Consider the following 16,724-nt stretch of genomic DNA (forward strand, 5'->3'; position numbering starts at 1 on the left):
GATTGCTGAGTGTAGTAGTTTGTGAGCATGAATGTGTGTAAGTATGCGTGGATGGGTATGAGGGGAGTCTTCTGCAACTGTACTATTTTGTTGTTTCTATAAAAATGAAAACATATCTCTATCTTTGATATAAATGTCACAATACATGGAAAGAATTTAAAAACATGTGTTTGTAGACTTTCTAAAAATGTGTGTTGTTTTGTAATCAACAAACATAAAACGTGAGATATTTTGAAAAAATATAATAAACTTGATTCCAAAAAATACCATGTATATGTAGTACTATTTTATATGAGCAACAGAACCATTAGCACTTGATAGGTATTGCTGAAGAAATACAGCTTTAGTGGGTATCTTTTTCCCGCTAGTGTTTCTTTCTGCCCTTGGCAAGACCTACAAGTATTCATTTTAGGGGTTACCTTCTTACATAAAATTAAGTGATTTGCCCAGAATCGCAGGATGTTGAGTATCTCTGACAAGACTCAAACCCAGTTCTCCAGCTTCGAAGTCGACCGCTCTGGCCATTAGGCCACATCCTCTCCCCGGTTTGTCATTGGGAATCCAATGATAGGAAACATTATGAGGCTGTTCCACTGCAATACACCATTGCAGACTGAAGTGCTTTCCACCATTCTCCCATGTTAACCTATAGGAAGAGCAAACGTCATAGGTTGTGAAAACACACATGGGTATTCTTCACTACCTAGGCAGGATACACACGTGTACCTGCCCTGCCTTTCATCTACCACTTGCTTCACCCCTTAAGACGTACCCTCGGGGTGCTTGGGTGGTAGTGAATGGTCCCTGTATGATGGCAAGTGATTTAGAATGGCCAGCTTGAGAAGATGCGCAATTGCGCACACACAGGGCTGCAATGGCAGGCTGGACACATGCTTAGAAACACTGTGTTGTGCATAAAATACACTGAATTAAAGTCTTATCTTGAGATTAAGTTTAATTCCAGGAGAACCCTGAACAAACCCTACCAGACGCAGCTGGCTAAACTGTCACTGCCCCATCAGATAATGACCTCACACATAGAACCCCAAGTACATCATAGGTAACGTAACCCAGCCTAACAGAGGACGTTCTAATACAGTATAACATATCTCGCCATCTTACATTTCAATAAAAAGAAAACACCCTACGGAAAGAAAATGAAAAAGAAAAAAGAAAGAAAGAAATAACACAACAAAGATAATTCACCAGGTTGCCTAAGAAACAAAAAACAGAAAGATTTCAAACAGAGGCAATATAATCCCTAAGGTACACAGGTGCCCTTCTTTCCCCCGCCTCCCTCAAAACACGAGAAGAACCCAACAACCCATCTCCTCCTCTTCCATCACCACCTTCACCAACCAACCCATCAAGCACACACCTGTTTAAACCACCAACATCACCTTTCTGAAATTCATCATCAGCCATCATCATCCAAGGCGACGCCCCAGACGTTTCATTGTCCGCCTGCAAATCCACCTTAGACTTTCCATTCATCCTTTGATACAAAGCAACACGCCTCAAATTCCATGTCTGCCCATTCATCAACTTGACCCAATTTCCACCAACAGCTTTAACCTTAAACGGACCTCTGAACTTATTCAAATAATTTGTGTTAAGACCAGGCTTAACCATAACCCAATCACCCACATTGATGAACAACCTTTCAGCTTTCCCTTCAGACAACGAGTTATGCATACATTTAGACTCAGAACTAATCTGCATCCAAGCCGGAAGTAATTTCGTCCCAGCTACCCTACCACGCATCATCTCAAAAGTACTGGCACCCAAACTACTATTAAAAGTTGTCCTGTAAGCCCACAACATCTCAGTTACAGAATCCACCACAGACAATCAAGAGTTGTGTGCCAACTGCATGGTAGCCTTCACCATTCTATTTAGACGCTCCACCAACCCATTCCCCTGTGTGTTGTATAAGGAACAACAGGAATGTTTGACACCAACAGAATTCAAGAACTCCTTCATCTCAGAAGACGTTAACTGGCCCAAACACCAACACATCATCTTGAAACACAACTACTTTCTTCACACCTGCAAGAATTGTATTCATCAACCGTTGAAATATGCTCGCAGCCGAACATAAACCAAAGAGAAGCCTACAAAACTGGAATGTTCCCTCGCCAGTGATAAATGAAGTTAAATGTCTAGACTGCGAGGCTAACGTGACTTGATGATATGCACTCCGCATATCCAGTTTTGTAAAAAACTTGGCACCATTCAACATCAATACTAATTCATTAATGTTTGGAAGTGGAAATCTGTCCATGATTACATTCTCATTTAAACTTCTTAAGTCCACACAAAATCTTAGCGAGGAATCTGCCTTCTTAGTTATAACTACCGGAGACAACCAATCTGTAGCTTCGACAGGTTCTATCACCCTGTCATCTAACAACTGTTTGATAATTTCCTTGACCTTTCCTCTTGCCGCCATGGGGACCCTTCTCGCTACATGTTTCACTGGAACAGAATTCTTCCTCAACTTTATCTCATGTTCATATCCATTAAATTGACCCAATCTAGGTTCAAAGACAGCCTTATGTTGCTCCAAAACATCATCCAAGCCCAAATTGTCAACAGCCAACACCGGAACATCTGATCTCGGATCAACCTTTACGCCCAAATCAAATTGATGTGCCCAACCCAAAATAGGTCAACTTTCTCAGCCACATACAGCTTTCCTTGTGTAGTTCTTCCTTGAAAACAAATGTCAGCGTCCAAACATCCGAGGACACTTATGTTATTGCCTTGGTAAGATTTTAACACAACATCCGACGAAGATAAGGAAGTTTCCGGCCAAGTCTCCTTAAACAGTACATGTGGAACAATGGTGTAAAGTGATCCGGTATCCACCATCAACGACACTTTCCTGCCATTGATTTCAAAATCTGCTTTAGGACGCACCCTCCTCCGCTCATCTCCCACGACTTCTGAAACTTCTTCTCCACCATCGACAACTATAACCCTATACGAAGTTTGTGCTTCTTCAACAGCATTCACTATATTTCCTTGCAGCTTACACATTCTCGCCAGATGTCCTCTCTTCCCACTCTTTAAACAGTCTTTTCCCACAGCAAAGCACAATTTCGAATCAGCTAGATGGTAGCTACTCCCGAATCTTGTACACTGCTTGACAACACCTTTTGCAGACACTTTGCTCCATTGCCTCTGAAACCTATTCTTTCCACTGGCAACAGCACCACCCTGAAATTTACTCTTTACAGCATTAATTGTGTCAGTGTCATCCTCCACAGCCGCTACATCATCGTTCTTCACTTTGTTTGAGGTGATCTTCATTTCCCTCATACATTTTTCTGACTCCTCCACAACTTTAGCAATGGCTATAGCATCCTTGAGTGTTGGATTGCTAGCCGCCCAGAGCCTCTCTTGAGTCTTTTTGCAAGCACACTGAACAATTAATTGATCCCTCATCATTTCTTCTTGCGTCTGTCCAAACTCACACTTCGCCGAAAGCTCCCTTAACCTCACAATGAAATCATCAATAGATTAATTCGCACGTTGAGGCTGTGTATAAAACTTGTGTCGCCCCATCACCACATTAACTTGCTTCGAAAATTTATTTTGCAATCTCAACACTGCCTCCTTATACACATCCTCCATTGCTCCTCCTTGTGCATTGCCTTCTGGTTGCAAATATTTCATAATATGCTGGCCTTCCTTTCCTAAAGACACTAACAGCAAAGCCTTCTTCTCGTGCCATCCAACGCTATTAAGTAATTTATTTATTTATAAATTTATTTATTTATAAATTTATAGAGCGCCTGGTGACCCGGAGGCATCCCCGCGCTATAGAGTTGCGGTATCCAAGAGGAGGGGGGACCAGAAGACTATTTAGGGAATAAGAAAGTCTTTAGTTTTTTCCGGAAGAGGGCGTGGCAGGGTTCCAGACGCAAGTGGCGAGGCAGTGCGTTCCACCCTGAGGAGGCTTTGACCGAGAAGCGACGGCCGCCGGTACGAGCCTTCTTAAATTTAGGGACGATGGCCAGATGCTCGTCGTCCGAGCGCAGTGACCTTGAGGCTTTGTAGGGGGCGACAAGGTCTTTCAGGGCGGCCGGGCCGGCACCATTAATGAGTTTATGACTGGTGCACATTGCTTTAAACTCAACTCGCTGGCGGACAGGGAGCCAGTGAAGGGCCTTGAGGGCTGGTTTGGCAGAGGCTCTAGGGGGGAGGTCCATTATGAGCCTTGCCGCGGCGTTTTGTGCCCGTTGGAGTTTGGCTAAGGTAAACTCCGGTGCACCGAGGTAGATGGCGTTGCTATAGTCAAGTCTGGCTAGGATGAGCCCTTGAACCAGCAGTTTCCTGGAGAGCGGAGGGAGGAGAGGGAGGATCTTGCGGGTTGACCGCAGAAGGCCAAAGCAAGTTCCAGCGGTCTTGGTTGCCTGGGTCTTCATGGTGAGGCTTGGTTCCAGCCAAACGCCTAGCGTTTTGACTTCGGTCTTTGGAGTGGGGATCTAACCGAAGGTGTCCGGCCACACCGCGGCGGGGATTGAGGACCATTTGTTACCCAGGAGCATAATTTCGGTTTTAGCACCGTTCAATTTTAGGGAGGATTCGCACATCCAGGAGTAAATGTCCTGGAGACAGTTCCGCAGGCTGTCAGGATGTTTGTCCAGCTGGGAGAGGGAGACGACAAGTTGGGTGTCATCAGCGTAGTTGACAACCTTGATCCCATAGGGGGTCACAACATCTTCCAGGGGGGCCATGTAAACATTAAACAGGGTGGGACTAAGCGAGGACCCCTGCGGGACTCCACATGTGAGTGGAAGGGGGTCTGAGCGAGAGTTGCCGTCCCACACCTGAAATGAACGGCCTGATAGGAAGGAGTTAATCCAGGCGTGTGCTGAACCCACGATTCCTGCCCTGGCCAGGCGATGTAGAAGGACACGGTGATCCACCGTATCAAAGGCGGCACTGAGGTCCAGGAGGATCACCGCCACTGATCCTCCTGAGTCCAGAATGCGCCTTGATTTTCAAAGCTTGAGTAATTTTCAAAGCTCTCTATCCACTCCTCCCATTCAATGGACGGCTCTTCAGGTGACATCAAAAAGGGTGGTGGAACTGCAATTGCATTGCTGACATCCATTCTCGACTTTCTCCACCAGGTGGCAGCAAACTCCACTCAAGGCTTGTCTTCAGTAATAGTCTTGAATGCTTCAATAGTGTTTCCCTCAACCCATTAGAACGTACGTTGTTGCTCTGCTCTACACAACCAATAAGAAGTCACTTTGCTTGTTCATTTCACCAGAAGTTAAGCTTACAGACAAGACGTGCTCCACACATATCGTAAGTTATTTAATGTCCTTTTTAGGGCTTGCCCCTTTCCTATTCCGCAGGAATAGGAAAAGAGCCCTAATGCAGCTAAACCAAACTTCAGGCCAAGGGCTCTCCTCCAGAGGATTTTGGACAGTTCACGTGAATCACAATCACGTGACCTGCTCTCATGCACGAGCCTTCCCCCTGGCAGCAGCATTTCTCCTTTCACGGCCGCCAGGCCACTTCAAAGGGTTCCGCTGCCCCGCCCCCTGCTTCACGGCCATCTGTTCCTCTCTCCCCGCACACAGCCTTACTCGGATTTCTCCTCCCCCCTCTCTTTCATCACTGGTTTCTTTGCCCATCTAGCCAGAATAATTTCTTTCCTCCTTTCTTGCATCTTTAATTCTTTCTCTCCCCCACTGGCTTTCTCTGTTTCCTACTCTCTCTTTCATCCCTCATTTTCATAATGTCTGTTTCTCTCACTCATTTTGTCAGCCCTAGTTTAGGTAAGCTTTCGCACTCAAGCGACGTGTTTTCTGTGCAGAATCAACTTTAAAACCGGAAGATAATGCTATGTATTTTTCTTTTCTACAACTCACTAAGTTTGTCCCATTTGTTGCCTCCTCGCACTCCTCCCTCCTCCCTCTGTTCCTGCTCCTTCAACATGCCTTCAGCTGCACACAGCGTGCCTGCCAGCAGCAAAGAGCGTTGTGAGGAGCACATGATGGGGGTGCTGGGTATACAAAGACCAGATCGTATTGCTTATTGTTGTTTTTTTGCCATATTTTTGTTTTATAAAACATTGTTAACGAAGTTGCAGGGGTCTAGCCAAAAATGGTCTCAGACAGCACACATGTTAATGCTGCTTTCCACCCGTTTTTTATTTAAATTCCTCCCTCCTTACCACGTGCCACACGCAATTATCTGTGCCCTCCAGCAAGGGTATTCTTGAATGGGAATTTGTGCCTGGGACACCTCACGCTCGTTATCGCCGCCCGTCTCCTTGCTCCTCCACCCCCGACCCTCCCACACACACACCCCTATCCCCAGGCTGCACAACACCCTACGCTCGTTATCACAGCTCCTCTCCTTGCTCCTCTGCCTCCCATCCCCCCAAATCTCCAGGCTGCACGACACCTCATGCTTGTTATCACCGCTCTTCTCCTTGCTCCTCCCCCCCTTCCCCCGAGGCTGCCACGGAGCTTGCATGTAGGACAGTCACACTGTGAAGCCACCATATGGCCCACGGCCTCCCAGTGCCCTGCTGTGTTTTTATGGCGGCCGCGCACATCGCCGAAAGTAAGTTCACACCGCTCCTCTTGCATTTCGAATGCTTTTTATAAATGTGCTCCTTGAAGTTACAGCACATTGAGCCAGTATTTTACACATAGTGGTTGGACGGTATCCATTCCCACAGGAGACAGGTGCTACTTCCGCCATTATCTTTGCTGGGCTGAACTGACAGTCTGTCGAGTGGCTGGGACAGTGAGTATCTCAGTCCTCCCATCGCTGGTGATATTAGTTAGTTCTCTTATGTTGCAATAGTGACAGTGTTGAATATAGAGATTCGTACCATCACTCTGCCATTTCTGAGAGCCGCAAGTAATAAGCTTTACATCTGCTTATTATAAAGGCACTCAGCATATCAACATCGAAAGGATGGAAGGCTGGGTTGGCCTTGCATGACTTCACGCTTGTGATCATAGCACAGATCAGGGAAGAGTATTTAACTAACTAAACCGTGTTTAAATCATTTGTCCCTGTTGAGAAGGGCACAACCCTGCGTTGGCCTCCCTCCATCTCGCAGTGAGAAAGGACTGGTGCTTCAAATCCCAACATTCAGAAGGCAAAACACTCGTAATGAGTCGTTCTTGGCAGTACCAAATATCTGGAATTACATTTCCCCTAACCGGCGGCAGCACTGCTCATGTATTGCGTTCAAAAGAGAAATGAAAGAGCTCCCATCCCAGTGTAAAAATAACTCTGCTCCCCACCCCCTCCATGTGCGCGCAAGCTTCCCGAATCAGGGGTCTTATGTCCCACTCCACCACTTCCCTTTGTTCGTTCAGACAGCCTCTTGCAGAACATAGTATCTATTTTGAATGTGAATATTTTTGTATACAGGAATTTTGGCTGCACTAAGGTTGAGTCGATTCTCTCTGACAAGTAATATTTTCGGATCAGTTTCAAAATGAAGCACCGTGTTGCCCCTTTTTCTTATGATTTTTGCTATATTTGCCAGGTTGTGCACATTCTGATGCTCTCTACTCCAGGGTCCGTATGTGATGTGCTGATCTTTGTCAGGTTTTCTCTTTCTAGGACTTGTTCTATTTCTTTTCTTTCTGACTGTTTCTTTTCTTCTCTGTGGGCTCCTTTCTCTATTTCCCCCTCTCTCTTACAGATAGCTTTATATTTGTTGTAAGCCTATCTATACCAAATGATGTCTACAACAGTTTTCCATCTTTACCAGACCCCTCTCTCTGCTAGTTTCACATTTACCAGTTATGCCTTTTATTTGGGCTTCCGGTTGTCAGCTTTCTCACATCTATACATGTCCCACCTGTATCAGACTCCAGCCATTTTCTCTCTTCAGCAGTGTTCTATTCACACCAGTTTTATCTTTCTACAAAGACTTTACTATTTACGCCAGTTTCCCATTTACGCCACTTTGATTTCTACACCATTTTCCTAAACATCAGTTATGTACTTTCACCAGTTTCCTCTCTTCACCGATTTCCTGCCATCTCCAGGTTCCACTCTTACCCCTCTTCCTTTCTACATCCGTTCCTCCCTGTACCAGTTTCTTTCAGAGGTGTAGCTATCAGTGCAGCAGGGGCAGTGCCTGCCCCTGGAGTCCAGGAGTCTGTGATCACCCCCTGCCCCCCTTCCAGTATTACTATCGTAGCACCACCTCAGCACACAGCGCCACTTCAGCACCATCAATATTCTGTTTCTTACGAAACTTGGCTCACCCCCGACACCGACTCCGATATCGTGAATGCCCTTCCACCTGGCTACCAAATCCACTCTCTGAACAGACCACTCGGCAGAGGAGGTGGCCTGGCAATAATATACAGAGAGCATTTCGCCTACAGAACAGATAATGGCAATATCGATGACTGCGAAAGCTGCCATTTCGCTTTACAGATCTCACCTGCAATTTCCCTCTCTGGCCTTCTGATATATCGCCCACCAGGAGCCCCAGCCAAGTTCCCTAGCGCTCTTGTTGACACTGTTACTCTCATGGCAACGACATCTCCTAACTTTTTAATCCTAGGAGACCTTAATCTCCATTTTTTAGACCCCAAGGACATAACTGCCTGTGAACTTCGCCTTGATCTTACCTCTTTCAATTTACGTCTAGTGAACTCAGAGGCTACCCACGACAAAGGGCACCTTCTGGACCCCATTTTTTCTAACATCCATCACTTTAGAACTCGCACACCCCTCCCACTGCCTTGGACAGACCACTGCTTGATTCCTATCGACTGGCATCTCGATGTCCCGTCACCCCAACTGCCCAAAACCCGGGTCACCGATAGACGCTGAAGAATGGGCCTCCAGGCTCATGGAATCTCCCCCCCCCCCGGCTCTAGACCCAGCCACCGCTGATATGGAGTTTAACTCCTGGCTCACTCAATCACTGGACAGCCTCCTTCCCAAAACAAGCACCGTGAAACGAGCCAAAAGAGTGAACCCGGCCCCTTGGTACACCCCTGAGCTTAACATACTACGGAAGGATTGTAAAAGGTCAGAGTGCGCCTGGAGGAAGGACAAATCCATACTCAAAAAAGACGCCTCACGCGCCTCCATAAGAACCTATAAACTCGCCCAACGTAACACCAAAAGCCAATTCTATGAGGAAAGAATAAAAAACTCCTCCTGCTCCGCCAGAGAAACCTTTATCATCTTGAAAGAACTACTTAAAGTCCCGGACCCTCCAAAGAAACCCCCAGATGCCAACACCTCTGGGGATAAATGCCACAAACTGGCAAAGTACTTTGACGAGAAAATTCAGAAAATTATCGCCACCCTACCCCCAGTCGACCACAGTATCAACGATGAGGATTGCCCTAAACCTGACCGAACCGTTAGGCCTCACCTGGATATCCCCGCCATCCACCTAGACACCCTCGGCCCGGTTACCATTGAAGAGGTTTCGGCAATGCTCGCCACAATCAAAAGTGGTTCCCCCAGCGACCCGGTGCCTATACGCATCCTCAAAAAAGTGGCTCCCACAATTGTCCCCCGTCTAACGGACCTCATTAATTCTTCATTACTTCAGGGAAAGGTCCTTGCCAGCTGGAAAGCAGCTGTTGTCAAGGCCCTTCTAAAAAAACCTCTACTAGACCCGCTGGACTTGGCCAACTATAGGCCAATTTCCCTCCTCCCTGGAATTAGCAAAATCACTGAAAAAATAGTGAATAAAAAGCTCTCCCAGTTTTTGGAGTCTAAAAACTTACTCAGGAGCTCGCAGACTGGATTTTGCCCAGGGCAGGGCACGGACATCGCCCTCCTGGCTGCAGTGGAGGAGACCAGATGCATTCTGGACGCAGGAGGATCAGTGGCAGTGATCCTCCTGGACCTCAGTGCGGCCTTCGACACTGTCAACCACCGGGTTTTAATCCAGCGGCTCAGAGACATCGGGGTGGAGGGCACTGCCCTGGCCTGGTTCGCATCATTCATAAACCACCGTTCCTTCCAGGTCTGGGAGAACGACACCCACTCCCCTGCAGTTTCCCTCCAGTGCGGAGTGCCACAGGGCTCTTCGCTAAGCCCGACATTATTCAATGTCTACATGTCCCCACTGGAGGAGGTGGTCACCCCGTTCGGAGTGAAAATCATCAGCTACGCTGACGACACCCAGCTGGTGGTGTCCCTATCCCATCCCAACCAAGAACCATCTAATCCCCACAGCTGTCTTTCCAAAATCCAGGGGTGGATGAATAACTCAGCGTTGAAACTCAACGGGTCTAAGACTGAAATTTTGCTTCTTGGTCAAAAAGGGCTCTCCCTTCCCCCGAACATCTGGCCCTCCTGTCTGGGTGAACCCCCGGTCCCCAAAACCGAGATCAAGAGCTTGGGAATCTGGCTAGAGAAAGACCTGTCCTTCAAAACCCAAGCTAAAAAAACTGCTGGGATTTGTTTTGGGCTTCTTAGATCAGTCAGGAAAATCCTCCCCTTGCTCCCCCCCATCCTCCGGAAATTGCTCATCCAAGGCCTTATTCTATCTAGGCTGGATTACAGCAATGCCATCTATCTGGGAGCCCCCAAAGCCACCTACAACAAATTACAAAGAGTCCAGAACACCGCGGCCCGGCTTCTCACCAACACCCCGGCCAGATCATCGGCCAAACCAGCGTTGAAGCACCTTCACTGGCTGCCAGTAAGAGAGAGAGTTAAATTCAAGGCTCTCTGTCTGGCCCATAAACTCTTACAGGACAAAGGCACCCCCATCCTCAAAAACGTTATCATGCCCTACAAGGCCACAAGATCCCTCCGCTCGGACCACGAACACCTTATCACAGTTCACAGAGTGAAAAAGGCCCGTACTGGCGGACGGCGATTCTCTGTGAACACGGCCAGCCTATGGAACACCCTCCCCCGTAAATTAAGGATGGAATCAGATTACCTCAAATTCAGGAAATTACTGAAAACACACCTCTTCCCCTGATCCCCCTTCTGCCTCTTCTCCCTGTTAACACCTTAGCAGCTATGGAACGTCCAGCTCCAGTGCTGAACGTTCCATTGCGCAGGTGCAGTTGAAACGTCCAACGGCCGACGGCAGCACTCCCGAGGTAGTGGTGCCGTCGACCGTTGAAATAGGCGCAGCACTTAAGGTGTTAACCCTCCCTCTCGACTGTCTTGGTTTCAGCACTGGGATGCTTACGGGTTACTATGCGCTCTACAAAACCCTAATAATAATAATAATAATAATAATAATAATAATAATAATAATAATAATCACCACTAAAGCAGGACTAATGCAGCTCCACCTGAGCTTCACTCAGCAGGACCCGAGCACCACCCCAACTACAACACCACCACCTCAGCGCAGCATCACCCAAGCACAGCACCGCCTCAGTACCACTCAGCAGGACAGCACCACTTTAGCGCCACCTGAGGACCACCCAAGCACCATTACATCAGTGCAGCACTACCTCAGCATCATATCAGCATAAGCGCAGCACCACTTCAGCTGCACTACCGCAACCCCACATGAGCGTCACTCAGCTGCATCTGAGTACTACCACACCACCCCAGCACAGCACCACCTCAGCACCAGCGCAGCACTACCTCAGCACTAGCACAGCACCAGTGCTGCATCAACTGACTACCAACACAGCACCTCATCATCACTTGGCACCACTCAATGCCACAGCATCACTCAAGGCCACAGCATCACTCAGCACCACTCAATGCCACAGCACCACTCAACATCACAGCACCCCTCAATGCTACAGCACCACTCAATACAACAGCACCACTCAACACCACAGCATTACTCAACGCTACAGCATTACTCAACGCCACAGCATCACTCAATGCCACAGCATCACTCAACGCAACATTGTTCAGCCCCAGCACAGCACCACCTCAGCACCAGCGGAGCACTACCTCAACACTAGCACAGTACCAGTGCTGCATCAACTGACTACCAACACAGCACCTCATCATCACTTGGCACCACTCAATGCCACAGCATCACTCAACACCACAGCATCACTCAACGTCAGAGCATCACTCAGCACCACTCAACGTCACAGCACCCCTCAATGCTATAGCACCCCTCAATGCTACAGCACCACTCAACGGCACAGCATTACTCAACGCAACAGCATTACTCAACGCCACAGCATCACTCAATGCCACAGCATCACTCAACGTGACAGCATCACTCAGCACCACTCAACGCCACAGCACCACTCAAGCCACAGCATCACAACACCACAGCATTACTCAACGCCACAGCATCACTCAATGCCACACTCAACGCGACAGCATCACTCAGCACCACTCAACGCCCCAGCACCACTCAACGCCCCAGCAACACTCAATGCCCCAGCACCATTCAACACCACAGCGCGACTCAACGCCACCACTCAACACCACAACACCACTCAGCGCCACAGCACCACTCAATGCCACAGCACCACTCAACGCCACAGCATCACTCAATGCCACAGAATCACTCAACGTCACAGCATTACTCAACACCACAGCATTACTCAACGCCAGAGCATCACTCAACGCCACAGCATCACTCAGCACCACTCAACGCCAAAGCACCACTGAATGCCACAGCATCACTCAGCACCACTGAATGCCACAGCAGCACTCAGCACCACTGAATGCCACAGCTTCACTCAGCACCACTGAACGTCACAGCATCACTCTGTGCAACCATACAACAACAACTGGTTCTAATATGTTCTCTCAATGTTTCAAGCTTAAATACAAATGTCACAAAAAGATGTTAATATTTCACTGATGTTCTTGGATTTGCATCACGATAAAATACACTGAACATAATCTTCCCAAAAGATGTTTACAAAAGTTTAAGCTATTGCCATTATAAATTACAATAACTTTTCTTTAAGTATTAAATATTAAAAAACATAAAAGCCATTGTTATTTGTAATATTAATACATCTAAGTCATGTAAATACAACAGATTGCATTCAAAATGCTATAGGTGTCACGTTTGCGAAAGTTAAAACTATTGGCGTTGTAAATGACAAAGCTATTATTATCGCTATTTACAAAACCAACACATAAATAAAATATTTGTCACTTACAATACCAATTGCTCAAACTTTCCTAATGCGAGACCTATTGCATTGCAAATGCTTGTTTTTTATGTGTTCGCACGATGCCCAACAGGGCACTGTTTATAGCCTTCGCGCTGCACTCCAGGCGCGCTACAGCCCTCCTGTTGTCTCGTCTCGCCCTGACTGCGCCCTGCACCGCTCGATCTGCTGCTTGGCGCTGCACTCCAGCCTCAAATTAGCCATTTTCCCTTTGTCCAACTGTCGTGAACACAGCGATCCTCGCAACAATGTAGTCTAAGGATTATTTAATTTCAAGTGTTGTTTGATGAAACTTGAAGCTCACAGCCTGCGCCGTCTTCCCTGCGCAGCATACAATCTGCACCTATCCAAACGCCGGACTGCCAGCAACCCCGCTTGTCTTTTAATCATTCTTCGCGCATTAACATTATCTGAAGTCTATTAATGCCGGCAGCTTAACCTTAATTCGCTAGCAAGTTCAACCTGCTTTTTATCTCTCCGCTGCACAACGTTTTTAAATGCGCTTACTTGAGCTTGTTCAGCCATCATACACAATGTCGGATTGGTAACACGGGCATTCGGGGAATGCCCGAGGGGCCGGTGTCCGAGTTCCTGATGTGGGCTGTTTTTTTTAGCAGTCTAGGGGCCGATTTGGGCGCTGTCCCTATGTTCGAACAGCCAGCGGCCCAGTGGGTATCTGAGTGGCTTTTCTATAGGCAGATGGGCGCTCGTTACCTCCTGTTTAGCAACTGGCAGAGGTGTCACTCCCTTTGTCTCACTGGCCAGCCCATCAACGTGTGCACATACTGAGCGGGGGCAGGGTGCCTGAGTAGAAGTGGCCTCACTAGTTTCCAGGTGTGTTTCAGCAGTGTAAACTAACGAGTGCATTTTTTTACCCCCACCTTTTTAGGTTTTGCCTGGCGAAAGATGCGCTCTGCGCATCTTTTTCGCGCAGGCGAAAAACCTAATGATTATAGTAGGGGAGACAGGAACGGCCCCCGTCTTCCATTGGCTAGCTCCATAAATGGAGGCTAGCCATTGGAAGACGGGCCTGTCCGTCAATGCCGGACCAGATTCAGGGGCGTTCCCGAGAATTTTTGGCTTTTGGCTACGTCACGCTACGTCAGCCGAAAGCCGATTCTCTGGAACGCCCCCGAATCTGGTCCGGCATTGCCGGCACCCGCCTGAAGGAGAAGGAGCCTCACTTACATGGCGTGGAGCGCTTTTGCTGACCTCTAAAGCCGGTGCCCACCCGGCATTGTCCCTTTGTTTCCCCGCCGGGGCCCCCGAAGCCGAGTTCCCCAGCCGAAGGAAGCAGCCGTCCGCCTCCAGCCAGGGCCGCGCTGGGATTGGCCCAGCCGGCCGAGCCTCCGCCGCGTCATCACTAGAGCTGCTTTCTCTGCTCTGACGCGGACACGGGCAGTCAGGTAAGTTTTCTTATTTTTAAAAAATTTACTTTTTAACCCCCCGCGCGAGTCCCCCCCCCGCCCGCCCGCACCCCCAAGTCCCGTCGTCCCCCCCAAGTCCCGTCCCTCCCCCCCGCACCCCCAAGTCTTGTACCCCCCCCCCCGCACCCCCAAGTCCCGCCCCCCCCTCACCCCGCGCGAGTCCCAACCCCCCCCCCCCCACGAGTCGTAAGGATCGGATTGACTTAGGATGATTTCTAGGTGCACGCGACAGCAGACGTTTGAATGCCAGGTTATGGTAACTATAACGTAATGAGACAGAGTTCAGCAGATGAGGACCTGCGAGTTTCAGAGGAAGTGAATACATCTGTGGAAGAGCATTATAATATGGAGTATTGGCTTACGGAGAAGTAGAGCAATTTGACGAACGAGAGCCAGCGAATAGTGCAACAATAACATCTAGTGGTCAGACTGTATCTGTAGCTGAAGAAAAGAAATATAATCACTCATGACTAGTCACTATATGTCGGTTTCTGTATATATATTGATGTCCTGGAAGGTGAAGACAATGGTGCAACAGTGAACAGTCAAAGTATGTTGGTATGCAGTACGGATACCAGTGGCTAGTATATAATATTAACTTAGGAAGGAGAAGACGGACACAGGCGTAGTAGAGAGTGAGTTGTCCCAGTGTAACACGGGCAGTGATCACAGAAGGGGGAGATACTGATGCAACAATGACATCATTGACCAGGCTTTATATGATTTTTAATATATTGCGATGTTTCTTTAAGATTTCTATGATGCTCCTTTTGGTATGTCCACAGCATGAGCTATGAAAGCAGCGTGGGCGGTCTTTGCATGCCCTCATGGTATTATTGTAGAGCGCTATATTTATCTTTGAATCTATGCTTGTCATGTTGGCATAGTGCAGTGTTTACTTTGAAATGTTCTCCACGTGCGCTTTGTGTGCAGTTAATTTGTTTCCTGTGACTGAAGCCAGTAAGCCGTTGGGATCTGAGGATTACTGGAACAAGCGACAATTGGTTAAGTTAACTTCAGAACAGGTTGAGATTATGTCTAAAAGGAGAGATGGATTCATGAGTGCTGATTGGGCACACTGGCTACAACCCTCTGTTTAAACCTCAGGTGAAAGAAATACTTGTTTGAATTCCACTCAGGGAAGCTCTTGTGTAAGTGAGTTTCTCGTGTGGGCGTCCACGTATGAGCTCGGTGGGTTCACGTGCCAGGAGAATGTCAAAGCAGTTTGAGGATTTAGTGCTTTCCTGAGCATTCACACGTGTCGGTTTAGTTTCTTGTTTTATTTCGGATCAAAAGGGAAAAGATGGTGTAATATAATGCGATGTTTGGCTGTGTGTGGGGGGGGCTCTGTGTGGGTGTGTGTGGGGGGGGGGGGCTCTGTGTGTGTTTGGGGGGGCTCTCTGTGGGTGTTTGTGTGTGTCATTTGCGAGATAAAGCTAGTGGCATTGTAAATGCCATTTATTTATGTTAAAAAAAAACATAAATAAAAATAATGTCAAGAGCAATGCCAATAGCTCTAACTTTAACAAAGGCAAAATCATTGCATTGTAAATGCTTGTTTTAAATAAAATTACACCGAAGCAGTCATTTGAGGAAAGGCATTATGCAAATGTGGGCCGATTTTTTTTTGCCTGCCCGGGCCGATTTTCAATCCCAATCCAACCCTGATCATACACCGTTGTTTCTCTGCGCCGAGCCCTTCATTTGTCACTGCCTGAGACAAGCATTAAACTCACATTACTCGCACTGCTTCACACATTTCGCTTGTCAGTGTAACTTGAGTTAACTGTCCCGACGTCAGCTCACACGCCTTGGTTCGACTCTCCATTCAGGGTCGGTCTATCCCCTGCTCCCTGCTGCGTCTGGATGTCGCCAAAATGTTGTGCATAAAATACACTAAATTAAGATTAAGTTTAATTCCAGGAGAACCCAGCCTAGCAGAGGACGTTCTAATACAGTATAACACACCGTAGGTGCAAATGCGCACACCGGCCAGTAATGGCAAGCTGGACACATGTTTCGAAGCACCATATACGCACCACTTCCTGGCAAGGGTGGAAAGAGTGCGCGCACTTTCTCACTTCATTTACAGTGGGAAAGTTCCCAGAGCCCTGGGCCACTACGAGAGAATCAGCAAAACCCAAGAGGAAAAAGCAAAAAGTTTGGAAAGCACTACCTGAAGAGTATCAGT

The sequence above is a fragment of the Lissotriton vulgaris genome, chromosome 5 (assembly GCF_964263255.1).
Source record: "Lissotriton vulgaris chromosome 5, aLisVul1.2, whole genome shotgun sequence".
NCBI classification, from domain to species: domain Eukaryota; kingdom Metazoa; phylum Chordata; class Amphibia; order Caudata; family Salamandridae; genus Lissotriton; species Lissotriton vulgaris.